Source organism: Oreochromis aureus, linkage group 16, assembly GCF_013358895.1.
Source record: "Oreochromis aureus strain Israel breed Guangdong linkage group 16, ZZ_aureus, whole genome shotgun sequence".
Taxonomy (NCBI): domain Eukaryota; kingdom Metazoa; phylum Chordata; class Actinopteri; order Cichliformes; family Cichlidae; genus Oreochromis; species Oreochromis aureus.
The window spans coordinates 4714530-4730626 of record NC_052957.1 but is presented as its reverse complement, the minus strand read 5'-3'; the positions used below and the strand labels follow the sequence as shown (position 1 = coordinate 4730626).

The 16097-nt window shown below is 37.1% G+C and overlaps 1 long non-coding RNA gene across 2 annotated transcripts; it reads right to left on the bottom strand.

Moving 5' to 3' along the window:
- Nucleotides 1-7241: 7241 nt before the first annotated feature.
- On the bottom strand, nt 7242-8737 carry LOC120433477. Of its 2 annotated transcripts, none has more exons than XR_005608590.1 (5): nt 8698-8737; nt 7887-7996; nt 7636-7695; nt 7450-7540; nt 7242-7283 (listed from the first exon to the last, which is right to left on the bottom strand). It is a non-coding gene; the product is annotated as an uncharacterized LOC120433477 (long non-coding RNA). The 2 variants fall into 2 exon arrangements; XR_005608589.1 differs by having other exon boundaries at nt 8693-8731.
- Between the last annotated feature and the right edge of the window lie 7360 nt (nt 8738-16097).

Here is a 16097-nt window from a genome sequence, read left to right as displayed (position 1 = left end):
TGCTGATATTTAAAAAGAAAAAAATGTCCCTGGAAGTGTTGATGAGAGGTGACAGATCCAAATAAAACCTTTTCTTCCTACACATTTCCCAGCATGCACTGTGTGGAAGGCAGAATGACAGTGCAAACAGGTCATCAGTCAATCACTGGGCCACCACAGACCCACCACATGGAAGTCCACAGAGACCAACACACAGTGCTGGAGGGCAGGGGTACAAACACAAGAATAGAACAGTCTCAGACACATTGCATATGGCCACCATGTCACTCTCTGTGGTATAAATCTTACTAAGGACATTCTTTTGCATGCATTTGTTACCCCATGTTACAGATTGTTACAGTCTGTACAACTTTGAAACATTGTGTCATTTGGAAGAATGTTTTGTACCTGCATCACATGTTTTCAAGACTCCCCTGTGTGTATGCATCACTATGGCAACCAAGAAAACAGACCATTTACAAAAGTGGTTACCTTTGTATTTTAACATGAGAAATTATAGGAGGAATGGCACTGGAAGAATTCTGAATTTAATCTGTGGGGTATGTTGACAGCAAAATCAATAAATGTATAAACTATCTCTATCGGGGGAAAGCTTTTTTTTTAATTTACTTCTGATTTCTAGAAAAACTTGGTGTCAAGCCAAGCCTTTTACCTAACCCTAAACAGCAGTTTTATTGGTTAAGTGTAAAAATAATTACCAAAGACAGTGTAACATTTTCATTTGTGTGTGAGAGTCTAATGATATGACCTGGATCTGCTGCACCTCCAGCCTCTATATTACAGACTTTTTTTGCTCTTTAATCCTTAAAAAAATGGTGTGTGGACACATCTCCAAGTGCTGAGGACTTCAAAAATGTTGCAAGAAATATTTCAATGCACTTGAGAGAGACTGTTTTCAAAGGCAAAATTACGAGCATTGTTTTTATGCCCTTGGCTGAAATATGTCATTGTACTAAAGCAGCACATAGTCTGAGAATTTCAGTCATCCCCACAGGGGTGATAAGTCAGCAGTGACCACTCCTGCTCTCTAAATTTATCTGCTTGGCCCCGCATGAAGTCATAACTCACGCTGCTTCTTCATTACCTGGGATCCTGTGTGCCTGGACCAGCTTTGTTCTGCAGAGGTGGGTGTCCATTCATCTCACATGGCTATAATCTCCGCTATCTTAATGATGCCACCAAGGAAGACAGAGACAGAGGAGCAGGTGAAGACAATAGTTTTTGTTCTCTTAAAATGTGATGAACCTTTGGAAACACTTAATCTTGTTATCTGACTTACTGCTTCTAATCAAAGCATTTGTAATGGAAGTCTGGGTTGAAGCAGTGGAACAGCATGGAATCAAATGGATTAACTGTAAGGCTTTAGCTTAAATGTTTTGGTTGAAAAGCTCTTTTTATAGTGGTTTTATATCCTCAGGTAAGTCAGTGATTGCCACTATCAGGAGGCTTTCAAAAGGCTTTATGAGTTTTTTGGTCATGGTTCAATAGTGCTGGTAACAGAATGCAGGCAGGTGCACAGTGAACAGGAACATTTTTAAGGAGGTTTATTAATAACAAGAGGTGAGGTTACACAAAAGCAGACAGAGCTATGTGACAGAAGTAACAGGAATATTAATTTTATTTTTGAGTTACGAATGCTGTTTAGTGTAGGCATTGTGTGTGTGTGGATGAAGGAGATTCGGGGGCTTTTTTCTCTAGATTTCAGTGTATTTCCCATGATCAATTTCCCATTCATTAATGGTAGACAAATATAAATAGGATGAATACACTAAAAGTATTTAAAAAAGGCTTCTCAAAATAGACTTGAATGATAAACTACAGCACTGTGCTAAAGTCTTGAGTCACCCCTCATTTCTCAATGTTTTATTTACAAAGAGGCAGATTTTCTTGTAATCTTTTCAGTGATCCTGGGCATTAGTTCCCCAGGCATTCAAATGATCGATCTACTGATCGCCGAAGCCTCATTAAAAGTGGTCTTAGTGGAAAGGTGGCTCTTAAGAAATAGCAAAAAAGGCTAAGACATACCAATTTACACAAGAACCTGTCTGAAAATTTGTGGCAACATATGGTGTGATCATAATTTTAGTTGAGTTAATTGTCACTATCAATGGATGTGGATGAGAGAGGTGTATACTATTAAGTGTCTACAGCCAACTGGAGGCTCTATCATGTTTTGGTGCTGCGTTTCAGCCCTTAGTGTTGGGGCTCTTGTCAAAAGAGATTGTCAGATTTTGATACATTATGCAATATCAACCACAAAGTAGGCTTCATTGTCCGTCATAACAAAGCCTACTTTGTGGTTGATATTGCATAATGTATCAAAATCTGACAATCACCGTGAACATGGTGTCAGTGCAATAAAAACATAGCTGGATAGAAAAGCACACAGTGGAGCTTTATCAACCATGGATTGGTCTCCTCAGAGCTCAACGTGGGATCACATCGGGAGTGAATGGAACAAATGGCAGCCGACATCCAAAGAAGAGCTCTGAATGTCTTCCAAGAGTACAGTACTTAAAGAAACTGCAAGAAAGCTGCCTGAGAGAGTTCAGATTGTGTTGAAAAATTAAGGTGGTCATACCAAACATTAACTCTCAAGCTCATTAGAATTGTAAAACTCTGTTTTTGCTTTATTTACAGCATGACCACGCATGTCCACGTGCTTCTGCACACATTTCAGTGTCTGCAACCATACAAACATCTATTTTCTTCCATTTTCCAATTTAAAGGAATTAAGAATGACTCAATATTTTTGTACAGTACTGTGATTGTCAGCTCTGTTAACCAAAGTACAATTTAGCAGTGTATATTGTACGTAAAAGTCTGATACTCGTCACTCGTGGGTTTTCAATGAAACATAACACTACACAACAGATGCCAAATCATTTCCTGACAAACTGCAGACACATCTGTTTCAAGTGCTAAATTAACTGATATAAGAAAGCAAACAGTCTATAAATGACAGTTCCTGCACACTGCCTTGCAGTATTTGATGACAACTGTTTTCAGTGTTTGGAGCAAATCAAACAATTAACAATTTCAAAGTTTCAAAACTCTTCCTCACAGGACAGCAATTTTACTTTCTCTACATTATCCAATTACACTACTAATTTTTGCCATTCTCTCCGTCCATGGCTCTATAGTAAGACAAAGTGTTAATGAATGATTTGACCTTAAATGAAGTTTTCTTCTGAGACTCTACTAAACAAGCACAGCAGTGAAAGATCAACCGCTTAATTATGCATATGGACCCCAGAGCTGTGAAAATATGACTTACAGTCGTCCCTTGACCAATCCCCCCCCCCCCAAACGTGTGCAGCTGTAAGCTGTTAATATGGCCTGTGCCAAACGCGAGCTCTTTTTTCTTCTTGCTTGAAGAAAGTTATTCTGACTGACAGGATCCTGTTTCCAAGTCAACGGCAATAAAAAAGAGACATTAAAAAAGCAGAATGAGTCCTCCTTCATCTCTCAAAGAGAAAAAGATAAGCTCAGCTCAGCTTTCTCCATTTTTTGTATTTTATTTCTGCTGCATGGAAATTGGTGGAAGAAGCCATTCATTTTCATTTCAGATAATTGGATTCTGGGGAGATGGATTTTGCTGCTAAAACTGCTAAAAAAAAAAAGATCGGGAAGATTTTGTTTGCAATGACGAGAAATTAATGTCACTCATTTGAGCTAGGTATGAATTCAAGAAAACGAGAGCCTAATGAGTAAAGCATTTGTTTATATGATGTCAACTTATTCTGGCTCTGCACTGATGATTCTAGGAGACTGATTGGATGATCTGATTACCAGAGGCTGAGAGTGACTTGCTATTTTGGGTTTTATATGTCTCCGCGGGCTATGCTCGCTTTCAAAGCTTCACACGCCTGCAGTGCATAACCTCCCCTGTGCCTTCTTGCACAGCACGACTTCTCTGTTTGCCTTCCATTCTGCTGTACCACCAAGCCAGATATCCTACAAGGGTAAACACAGGGAAAGGTCAGGGAGGTATTGACAGGGCCCTGCTTAGGACGGTGACATTTGAGCCCCAGAGCGTGTGTTTTATTAAGTGTTCAATATCTCCCGGACGTGGCACAGAGGCTACATGCGGATGAGTGCTACATATCTGAGATAGTGGGTCAGCTAATTTGCCAGAGGAGATCAACCTGTGACAGGACACGCATGGATGACCTTAGGATTACTGGGTAGGGATGAGGTTTTGATTGCTGAAGCTGGTGTTAACAGATTGTACCTTACTTAGCAACATGGTGGGCATAAAGACAATTCCGACTGCACTGGCGAGACCGTGACCTTTTGAAACCACTTTTAACAAATGCTTTGTGAGTGTAATGTGATGCAGAGATTCTGTTACCCTTTAATTATCATCACATTTAACTCTGAGTGCAGTCTCCCCTCTATAAAAGTTTCATACCAGTGAGATGGATATTTTGTTCAGTTCTGTACTCTCTGATATTTTATTTCATTTAACTGTATGAGTTCCATGTAGGATATTGTTTTTTCCACCAGACCAGTTCATTGGTCCTGGTTTCATGTTTTCACTAATAAGTAATAAGTATCAAACACATAAGAAACGTAAAGCTTAATTACAAGTAAACCTGGAATAGTTTCCATTACTGTGGCTCTAACCTTGCACACAGCCTGACAAAGATTCAAACAGTTAAAAGTTACAAGCACCTTGTGATTTTAAATACTCTAAATGTGGGACCAATTTGATAACAGAATTCAGGATCTCCCGGTGCTTTCAGTCTGATCTAGTCACTCTGGATACTCATCCTTGCATAACAACAGTTAATGGCCAGCATTAGCAAAAGGTAAGCATCCATGAGTGTCACCCATGAGTTTTAAACACCACATTTTGATCCCTCTGCAGTAATGTTTTGGCCATGTTAGTTTTTCTAGTTTTTCTCATATTTAGATGACATTTAAAGGGTTACCACGCCGCATCCATAAACTGTGTGGGTGTAATGCTCTAACACACAAATTTACTAATTAGCGCTAAGTAACAGTCTAATAAAACCACCAAAACTGAAGCACAAACATAAGGCTGCACCACACAGCGAAACTTGTTATTTATTACATTTTAACTCCTGTAAAAAATATATTGCAGAAGGTACCAACAGTACAAACATAGTTGAAAAGTCCAGTTTAGTGAGTCAAATTAGTTGAGCTGAGTCTAGGAGACACCAACTAGCAACAGCTGCCTATGTCAGGACACATGCTAATCTAAGTGGCCGTGCCCATAACTTTAATACCCATACCCAGTTTTTTGGACAAATTGTAAAGATTTATTTTAGTGCTGTAGAGTTGGGTACTTTTACATTAAAGTATATGTGGACTGATTTGACTTTAGAGCCAGTCTTAAGTGACTCTTAGATGAACCATTCACAAGATACTAAGAAAAGGTTCTGAATGTCTTAGTGATCCTTTTTTCTTTTTTAATCATAGGATATTATTCTTTGCTTCCACGGTACTTTTGTGTTCTACAGTCAAATTACAAGCTTGGAATATGCTGAGTTGATTATCTGTAGGAGCTCAGAATAGAAGGATATTACATTTCTTATGTACACTGTAAAAAAAAAACTGTCAAATTTACGGTAAAATACCGGCAGCTGTGGTAGCCAGGAATATACCGTGAAAAAAATGTGGAATCTGTAAAAGACAATACGGTATACTGGTTTTGTAACCCTAAATTTTAAGGTAGACAACGTATTATTTTACCAAAATCATGATAGAAAAAACAAATATATTTGTCAATTATACAGCAATTTAATGTAAAAATGCAACTTTCCATAGCTTTTACGGATATTTGCAGTAAAAAAAAAAGGTTATGATATAATAATATTTACAGTAATTTGTTGTTAATTTAACAGTAATAGGATAGACCCTATTATTGTAAATAACTGTAAAAATAACAGAAATATGTTAAACCTTATTAAAACCTTTGACAGTAAAAACACAGTGAAATTGTATAACAAATTACAGCATTTTATTTTGACCAGATACATTTTACGGTAAATTCCTGGCTACCACAGCTGCGGTATTTTACCGCTAAAAATACAGTACAATATGAGGAACATAAATGGTTTACCGTACATTTTACATTTGCAACCGCTAAATATAGAAAAACCTAAAGATGCTCATATATAGCCAAGGTAGTGAATATTACTGATAAACAATGAGAAAATTTGACATACTATTTGAAAACAGACTAAACATATCATTTTCTCTATTCCTACAAAACAGCATAGATCTTGAGAATACAGCATGTGTCCATATATATGGCTGGTAATCCATAGAGGAATGAATAAACATGAAACAAAATATTACCTGGCCCTGACCTATCAACAGTAATGAGTCACTGGGTCCTGCCTTGGTGAAGGAAAGGACTCAGTGGAGTTTCTAATGCGCATGGTGTCGAAGATACAAGCTCTGCAGGAGTACTTCAATGTCCATCAGGAGTTCACTTTGGACTGGCAGGATCCCTCTGCAGCAAAAAATGGACAAAGTTTGATCAGTGCTTGAGCAAAATGCACAGAAATGAACAAAACGTGCTGCCAAAAACAGATCTAATGATAAATGATTTCTTAAGTGTAAAATATACAGTTCTTAAAGGATAGCTATTGTCAAAATGCAACCTGGGCTGTTTTTTTTACTGTAAACGAGACAAACATATATCTAAAAGCATAATTACGACAAACAAGCCGTTTTTGAGATTGACCGTGATTTTGTTTTGTGGTCAATAGCCAGTGAATGGGAATACTAGGGGGCGGGGCATAAATTTGAGCGCATCAAAATCGATACAGTAAAAAAAAAAAAAAAAAAAACAGCCCAGGTTGCGTTTTGGCAATAGTTATCCTTTAAATCTACTTATGTAAAAGTGATACATAGACAACGCAGCCCTAATCACAATCATAATTTGTTGGAAAACGTATTTAAGTTTTCTATTGATTTATCATAGAACTTGAAGTTAATGGCTGAATGCATGGTGATGAGACCTATCATTCAATCTACATTTTATAGCGTATGAAACTGCTCACCTGGACATGAACCTGAGCTCGGCTGATTAAGATTAGTGTCTCCTGTCCATCTTTCTTTAGCAAAACTTGAATAATACCACTGCTTACCTCTTATTGAATCTTTGGGTGCAGACTTAATTGAAGAGCCTCGTATAAACAGGCAGGGTGTGATGTTTAGGAAACCAAAGAATACAGGCGCCATCATTTCTGCCAGAAGACTCATGGGTGCAACGAAGCTTTCATTGTGGACTGGCTAGATACCTTCTGCATTCAGAAAGAAAACAAGAAGGGCATACACCATAAACAATAATAACTGACAAAAATAATGAGACAAGAAATTAAAGTAACAAAATAAGTGCAAATCAAGTTTCCCTGTGTTGCAGTGTAGCTGAATGTTTTTCAACAATTTGATTTACGGTAAAACACATACCAAATATTTCCAGCCAAGGTTTGTTTCAATCTTCAGCATGTTTTTCCTGCCATTGTCTTGAAACTGTTTCATCTGTCCCTCTCATTTGATGCTGTTTACAAAACAAAACAGCAATATTGTAAAGGGAAAAAGGAAAATGAATTTAATGGAAAAAAAAGAAAAAAAGATTATGACCTGAAATCTCACCATTTCCTGAGAGTCACAGGTCCTTTGAGTATCCTTATGGTTTCTGCTCAAATTCAGTGTCTGAAAAGGGCAGGAACAAAACAAACCTTTTTAATCATAATAAAGACAAAATAAGATTTAGAGACAGACAACAAAGAAATGTGTAAAATATCTTCTTGAATCTGTTTACTCCCTCAAAGATATCATGACCTAGACATGGTGGCAAGCCTGGCATACAAACGTTGAAGTATTTCAGTGAATTGAACAGTGACCTGAACTTCACTCCTTCGACGTCTGGTGTATTGTCAATCTGGAGGCGATCAACAGCAGAGTTGTAGTTCTCTTTGGTACGTTCTGGTCCACACAGATTTGGGTCAGCACCCTGAAATTCAGATTTCGTTATCAGGCAGTACCTGCAGAAGTACTTTGAAGAACTAAAGTTTTCAGTGAAGCCACCAATACAGTGAGAACCCAGATTATCACCAGCAATGCAAAACAAAGTTCCTTTGACTCTAGTTTCATCTGATGCAACAATCCCACTGTCCTCCAATTCTTTCAAGTCTGCCAGTAATTCAGAGAACACATTAGCATGACCAAACTCTTTAAAATCTTTCTCCCTGCACAGTAAGACAAGAGACATGTGATCTGTGTCTGAGCGTACATGAAGTGGCAAGTTTGCCACTGATGCATATACAAATAATACCTTGTGTTTTGTCCTTGCAGAGCCTAAAGGGTTAACGACTTCAAAGGCATCCTGGTAGAGTACTAGCTTGAGACATGATGGGTTTTGACCAAAAAAAATCACGTAGCCCCTTGATGACTGAACTACCTTACCAAGGAAATTACAGGTTAACATAACTCCATGTACTTTGGTAATTCCTCCCTAGCGAATTAAGCACGCCAAACACAGAAACTAATCCAGAGCAATGCTTCCCTCGTGACACTAATGCTAACTCAACTCACAAATGCTAACTAAATTCACAACCTCACTCATAAAAAACGAACTGCTAAAATTATCTATAAACGCTGGGCTGGTGGATTTTTATAACAGAGATAACTTGAAGTTGCATGTACTCACCTCACCTCGAACTAATTGTAAGCTGCCAGGATGTCTACAAATTCGAAGATGCTGTGGTCCAAGCAGCAATAAATGGCGCTAATATACGAGTTCAAAACTGTGTCCGTTAGCGAAGCCAACTTGAGTCTCCTGCATGAAAAAAAAGAGCGGTTGGCACACAGCTCAGCAGCGCGCCGCGCTATTGGTCATTTTCAGGTGACGTCATCCCGCAATGTAATGTCGCTCTTTGTTTCTTTAGGAGGAGATTCGAATTTGATCAGAAGTCACGTCTGCAGACCGCTGCAGCCACGTCTTGCCTTGCTTCCCCTTTTTTGGTGAAATGGTTCGCTCATACTGCACAATGTTGCTACCAGAATTTTTTTTTCTCTGCAATTCGAACGTAAAACGTCTGTACACAGTTTACCAGCAGTTTAGCTACCAATCAACAGCGATCACACAAACTCAAAATTTAAGGCGGACCCACTTAAGGTGGTCTGATAATATGGCGTGAAACACAACAACATAAAGTTGTTTTAAAATAATAATTAAAAATATTATTGAAATCAATTTTATTCACAACCATGAACTTTATTTTTAACATCTTCTTTTGCTGTTGATTTTTTTTATCAGAAGGTTAACAATGATATACTGCAGGCCTAACTTTTAATCTGTATATCAGTATCTGAATTTTAAAATAAAAAAAAAATACTATCAATTTGTCTTTCACTGCTGATATTTTTTTTTTTTTTTAATGGTATTTACTGGTTGTATTATTACAGTGGACCCTATTTTTAACATCTTGCTTCTGTAAAATGAATGTTTTTGTTTGCTTAAAATCTACAGCTTTATACTGTGAATTCCAATGTGCACAACCCCAAAAGATGTAGTTTTACTCAAATAATACCGTAAAATCTACGTTTTCAGACATTTTCAACATTACAATATTTAATTGTAAAATGTATGCATATTTATTTGTTTTCACAGACAATATTTATAATTTCAACATTTTATTACAGTAAAAACAAAGTTTTATCCAGTCTCACAATTAACGGTTATTCAATCTATTTAATACAGTAAAGGAAGTTTTTGGTTTTACGCTCCATTACCGTTGGAATTTGACGGTGTTTTGCTGTATATTTTACTGACTTTTGTTACAGTGTAGAGTTCTGCAGGCATCCACATTAAACCGGTAACGGAGCCCAGTGTGCTGCTGCAATAACGTAATGTGAAAGTCTCTAAACCTGGAGAAATCATGGGGGATTTGGAAGTTCACAAATGAAAAACTGATTTGTGAACATCATGATGGAGCATATATTACAACCTCTATAACAAGGTTTAAACAACAAATACAATTGTTGCCTTCCTTGAAAGAAATGGAGCTACCTCTTACCAGCAAGGGGGAAACTGCACAACACAGCCACTGTGAATGATCATACATCTGATAGAAACCCCCCCACGATGTTGCCTCCTTTATTTATGACAGAGGAGCCAACAGTGGGAATCTCTGCATAATGAAGATGCCAAGAACAACAGATGTTAATGCAATTCAAGAGAGCGGTTATTTGTTACTAAAAAGTGCAGGTACTTTTTCTGTAGATTAAAAATATACAAACAAAAAAACCCTTTTTGTCTTGTTTTATATGATAAAATGTCAAATGCATGCAAAACAATCATGGGTTAATAAAATATTTATAAATAATACATAAATATACAAAAGAAATACAAAGGCTGTAGAGTCTTGCTGTATTTGGCAAACAGCACTCAATAGAAAGTTCTTCCTCATGGTTGTTTGTATTCCTCTGATTAAGGCCACTTACCAAAGGATCACCAGAGAGCAGCCAATACAGAATACTGCTAAAATACTAAAGTAATATCAGAGTGTTTTCTTTATTTAGAATAAAATATCCTGAAAACATTCATTATTCAAAAAGACAGAACTGTGTAAGACAAAAAGTGTGAGATTAACATTTTGTCAGTAACCTCCCCCTGTGGTGTATTGTGATTTTTTAAAAAGTGCTTTATTGAGCTATCTGCCAATAACAGAGACTAAAACCTGAAAAAAGTCTCCACTTAAAAGAATGTGTTCAAGTTGCATTTGGATCTTTGTTTTGTCACTTTTGGGTGGCTGAGGTCAAATGAACCAAGGTATTTACTGGGGTCATCAAGCCTTCTGTGCATGAGTTTCTGGAGTGGTACACCAATTCCACAGCTACTGACAGAGAGCAGTCATTACTGCACATATAAACAAGGTCGCTTGTCAAAAAGTGTGAACCCTGGCCATTTTAAGCACTTTAACAAATGATCAGCGCTGTTGTTTCCTGGTCAGGACAGTCTTTGCATTAAAAGGAACATGTACAGTACCATCTCTGCTATTTTTTTATCTTGTTCTTCAGCCTATCTGTCTTTATCCATTGCCTCTGAAGGAAAAAAAGATTATTCAACTCAGCTGATGTGGGGAGATATCATTGCTGAGATCCACAGCCTCAGTCTGTGCTGGATTATTTTGTACAAGCAACAAAATATTGTGTAGGCTTCAAACATAAATTCATCTGATAACTATCTGCTGGCTCAGAGACATAAAATACAAATGTATTATCTTAAAGTATTAAATGTTATTTTCATTTTCATGAAGATAACTCCAAAATGTTTGGTGTCAGGTTTTTTTTTTTTTTTTTTCAGTGCTGTAACACTGGGGTGAGGTACACAAACATATACACTGTAAAATGTAATTCTAGCTGTTTGTTATTTCAACATATTATTCTATATCAGTTTGACGATAGATGACTGAAGTTGTTGTTATAACATAGAATTACAAGTTAAAAACGTCCCAATTACACCAAAAAAAGCTAACTTGAAAACTCATGTCCAGCTAAATCAGAAACTTATGTGAACTTGACAATGCGGGTAAGTTGAGCACAGCAGGATTCAAAACTGCCTCACGTGACTGCTACCGAGGTGCATCATGGGGAATTGGCGGTTAACGACATGCTCACTTTACTTGGACGTTTTCTAATCGTCTTCTTTGGAATATGCTTTCAAGGTGAGTAACATTGGTTATAACTATAAGGAAAGACAGCTACAAAAGTTGGAACATGTTTTGAATTTATGGCATGATGTGTGTTTTCTCTTTTACCGAAATGTTTGCTTTAGCTAATGTAACTAGCCGACAAGGTCCAGCTTGTGTGTCATGACCAAACTTGACCTAATAAACTGACACATGGCCTTTTTATGGGTTTAATGTGGCGCTGAGCAAATCACAAGTATTGTGCCGCTAGCTTTAAGGTTGTGCACTCACCCTGTTGCGATATTAGCAAGCTAACTCAGCTAATTAATAAAGCTTATTTCATATTGTCTCTGTACTTGTAAATTTCTTTCAAGTTCACAGGCTGTTGTATTTTGGTGGAAGTTCATTTTGGCAATATTTCCAATAACTGGCTGGGTTCAAAAGAACTTTTAGCAGGACTCCGATGCTTGTTGTCATCTGTTTATCCCTATGTAATCATTCTTAAGGTGTTATTAACTGCTGCATGCTAAGCTGCAAGAGTGCACTGAGGACTGAGACAAAATATGGTCTACAAACCAGCATTATATTAGTTTTTATCAGATAGTCCTCCAGTGTGCTTATTTTTTGCTTTAATTATATTGTGCAGTTATTTGTTACCCTAAAATTCTTTATGCTTAACAACAGCTCACTATTTTGACTTATTTTTGAACTCTTGTGATCAGTATGACTAGATTGTGTGAGTTTCCATACTAAAAGAGCTGTAGTGATAAAATAATTGGCATCAGAGACACTGATTTTTGGCATGGTATACTGCAGAAGTTTGTTTTTTTTTGCATAATTTACCTTTTAATTAAACTGCATTCTCTGTATTGTAACAAAACTAACATTGTTTATATGTCAGAAAATTAGCAAACATGAATAAATGGCGAAAACAATATAATTATAACATATATTTTTATTTTACTTATTTTAGGTCTGTGAAGCCAAACTTGATGCTGGGGATTTATTTTTGTCAGTGGAGTCAAATGGTAAGTTACAATTTGTGCATTTTGTCATACTGGAAACACCTCAGATTATATTGTAATTTAATAGCTCTGTAGAACAAATGATATAAAGATTGTAGTGTCAGGGTACTTCTTAAGAAGTAATATGGCACTATTGATGATCACATGCAGGTGGCATAAACTAAATATTCAGACGTGTTACCAACAAATGATTCATTAACAAAAGCAATGGAGCAGACTGTTTAGGTTCTTGTGGTTGTAATAACATCCATAACTGCAAGTTTGTCATTAATTTATTTTCACAGGTCTAGATGATCACATCTGACTTTGTCATTTAAATGAGGTGGACTTGCAAACTTTGCGCTCTTTGGGGTAAATTGCTGTCCACTACATATATACACAGAATCTGCACAGTATTTCAGATCTAAAAGGGAGTATGTAATGGACTTGCTGGCTTTAATGTAAAAAGCCTGTTGTGTAACTTTAATGAGGCAGTTGGACTAAAACAGTATTGCTCATCAAGGTAAACATCTGAGGAATAAGGAAATTGTTACTTGTCCTTTTACTCAGTGTTCTTTTAATCGCACGTTTACTAAAGTTTTACATCACATAAGTCATTTTCACAATCATTCTACTTTAAAAGATTTCAAGACAGAGCTTATTGTTCTCTGAACTTCCTTGTTTGCTGAACGGCAGGTAAAGTGCATCTTTTGTTTGTTTGCTTTTTTGTGTGTTTGTGTTTTCTCTAATGGGCCTCAGATGACTGTTTGCTTAAATTTGGGTCTCAAAGAATCTTTTTTTAATTCTGCCTGTACTCTCCACCCTCTTCTTCTATTGCTCAGGTTGAAGCAGAATTTGCCCGTCTTACATCTGTTGACCTGAAAGGGTTTCTTTTTGCTGTGCTTGACCATTATGGAGAGGTTCGTGGAGCTGTACAAAATCAAGAGCGGCATAGAAAGGCTAACTAGGCTCATAAGATGCTTCGGAGATGATGTAAGTGTTCAACTGCGAAATCTAATCCTTTGTTTAAGTTTTAGGTTATCCAGTTCAACTGATGAACTCATTGAAAGAAAGCTGATAAGTAAAGTCTGTCATCATATTTCACAACTGGACATTTAGTGTGGTAACTTTTACAGAATCTATGTATATTGGTGGTAGGTTGGATATCATATTCTACTTGAATGTCCTGATAAGCCTGATTCAAAATCTCCAATGATAATCATATATTGATGGAATTATGCATCAAAAAGCTGTGAATTTGGAGCTGTCTACATGCTTCATAAACACTGTTTAAAAAGTGTTTTTGTTTTCTTTTGACTTCTTTGACCAGAGCCCTACACAAAGGAAGAGGACAGAGGACCTCATTTTCTAAAGGAAGATCCCTCACACACTTTCAAGACTGTGAAGGTTAGCATTGTTTCTTTTAGTAAATTTAATAATGACAGCACCACAGTGGATTTTAAATTAAAAAGTACATGTGTACTTTTTCCTCACCAAATGTATTATTACAAGATCTTTGACACTGGATTTGGTCTGGGTTTCAGAGAAACTAACTGGCAAGCTAGCATTGATATTATTAGTGTCTTGTGTTTATTCATGTCTTCACCAGGGTCTTTGACATTTCGCTGCTGTACTGTTCACTTCAGCTTTACGTTTGATTTCTCACATTGTATATTGTAATGGCAGAGATATTAGGATATTTAAGGGCCTGCAGTGGCTGCTACAGCTGTGGGGGCAATACTTTGGTGAAATGTCCTGGACCCTGGAAAAGAGACTGTGTAGACTGGGTAAGCAATTAAAGGTTACTGGCCGAGAGTCATTGGGCAGCTGGGTAAAGGTGGATGTTGATATTCAGTGCCAATTATGCAACCTGTTCAGCCATGTCTATATGCTCTTTTTCATGCTGTTAATATAGGGGAAAAATAAACTTTAATCAATAAACTGATTAAAGAAGCATTGTCTATGGAGCCACAATCTGATCCTGTAGTGTAGCTGCAGTTTGCACATTTCATGTATTCTCAGCCAGATTTGGTTTAGAGCACAGCCAATATTTAGCATAAGTAGATTTAAATTCACACACTGGTGATGGCAAGCTACATTGTAGCCACAGCCACCCTGGGGCGCACTGACAGAGGCGAGGCTGCGGACACTGGCACCACCGGGCCCTCTGGCCACCACCAGTAGGCAACAGGTGAAGTGTCTTGCCCAAGGACACAACGACTGAAACTGTCGGAGCCGGGGCTCGAACGGCAACCTTCCAATTATAAGACGAACTGTCAACTCTTGAGTCACGATTCAGTCATCCACCCATGTGTGTGAATGACTGAATGTAAAGCACTTTGGAGTCCTTAGGGGACTAGTAAAGCACTATACAAATACAGGCCATTTACCATTTAAATTGAAAATTTTGTTTGAATTCTGCAATTGAAGACATGCTCAGTTATTTATGAACATGATCTTTGTTTAAAGCAAGAAATGGATTTGTAACATGGGGTGCATATCTCATTCTGAAAAACTTTAACAACTAATAAGTGTTACCCAAAGCCAATCACCATCATCCAAAGCATCAGTATGGCTCTTCTTTGGAAAGACATGAATTCTTAAGCACAAGGGATATTGTGTAATTGTAATTGTGTAATTTTATTTTATTTTTTTGTCTTTGAAGCCTTTTATAGCCGACAGGTATTGAAGACACGTTTTCTAAGAGGATGAAAGTTGGCATTGCGATGGTGAAAGAAGAAGACATCATCGATGTGTTGGTTGTCCTTGAGGCGGCAGTAATCCTGTCTAATCTGAGGGATGTCTCAAGTGCCATTTCCATGCTGATGGGCCTTCTTTTTGCCCTCAACATAGACTATCCAAAGGAACTTAAGGACATCTTTGAAGTCATTCAGAACATCCTAATGAACATTGGTGGAAGGCAGTGCATCTCACTAGTGCATGGTCTAAGAAACAGACTCTTGCAGAAAGCCATGCAGAACTGTAATTGTATGTTCCTTAGTGTTAAGGACAGTTTTATTTTACTGTTTGTTTTTTATTCTTGCAAGTTCTCATTCTCACTTTTGTATGTCACTAAATGACTACACTTTACATTCCAGATTAGACAATTACTCATTTGTTCATGGTTTAAGAAACTTATGTGAACAACAATATAATGGTGGACTTTGCAGATGCTTATCTCATGCAAGTCAGTAGTTTTTCCTTTGTTTTGCAATTGAGCAGACTCAAACTGATGTTTCTGAAATATCCATATTATCAAATGTTTCAGAAGCATGCACTCATTTTCAGAGATATTGGTTCTGTGGAATTTGTTGCAATTGTAAACGAAGACAAATACAAGAGTTTGATGTCTTACTTGTTATAAACTGATTTTTACTGTCACTTATCAAAGGTTTTGTACTATTTTAATATTTCAAGT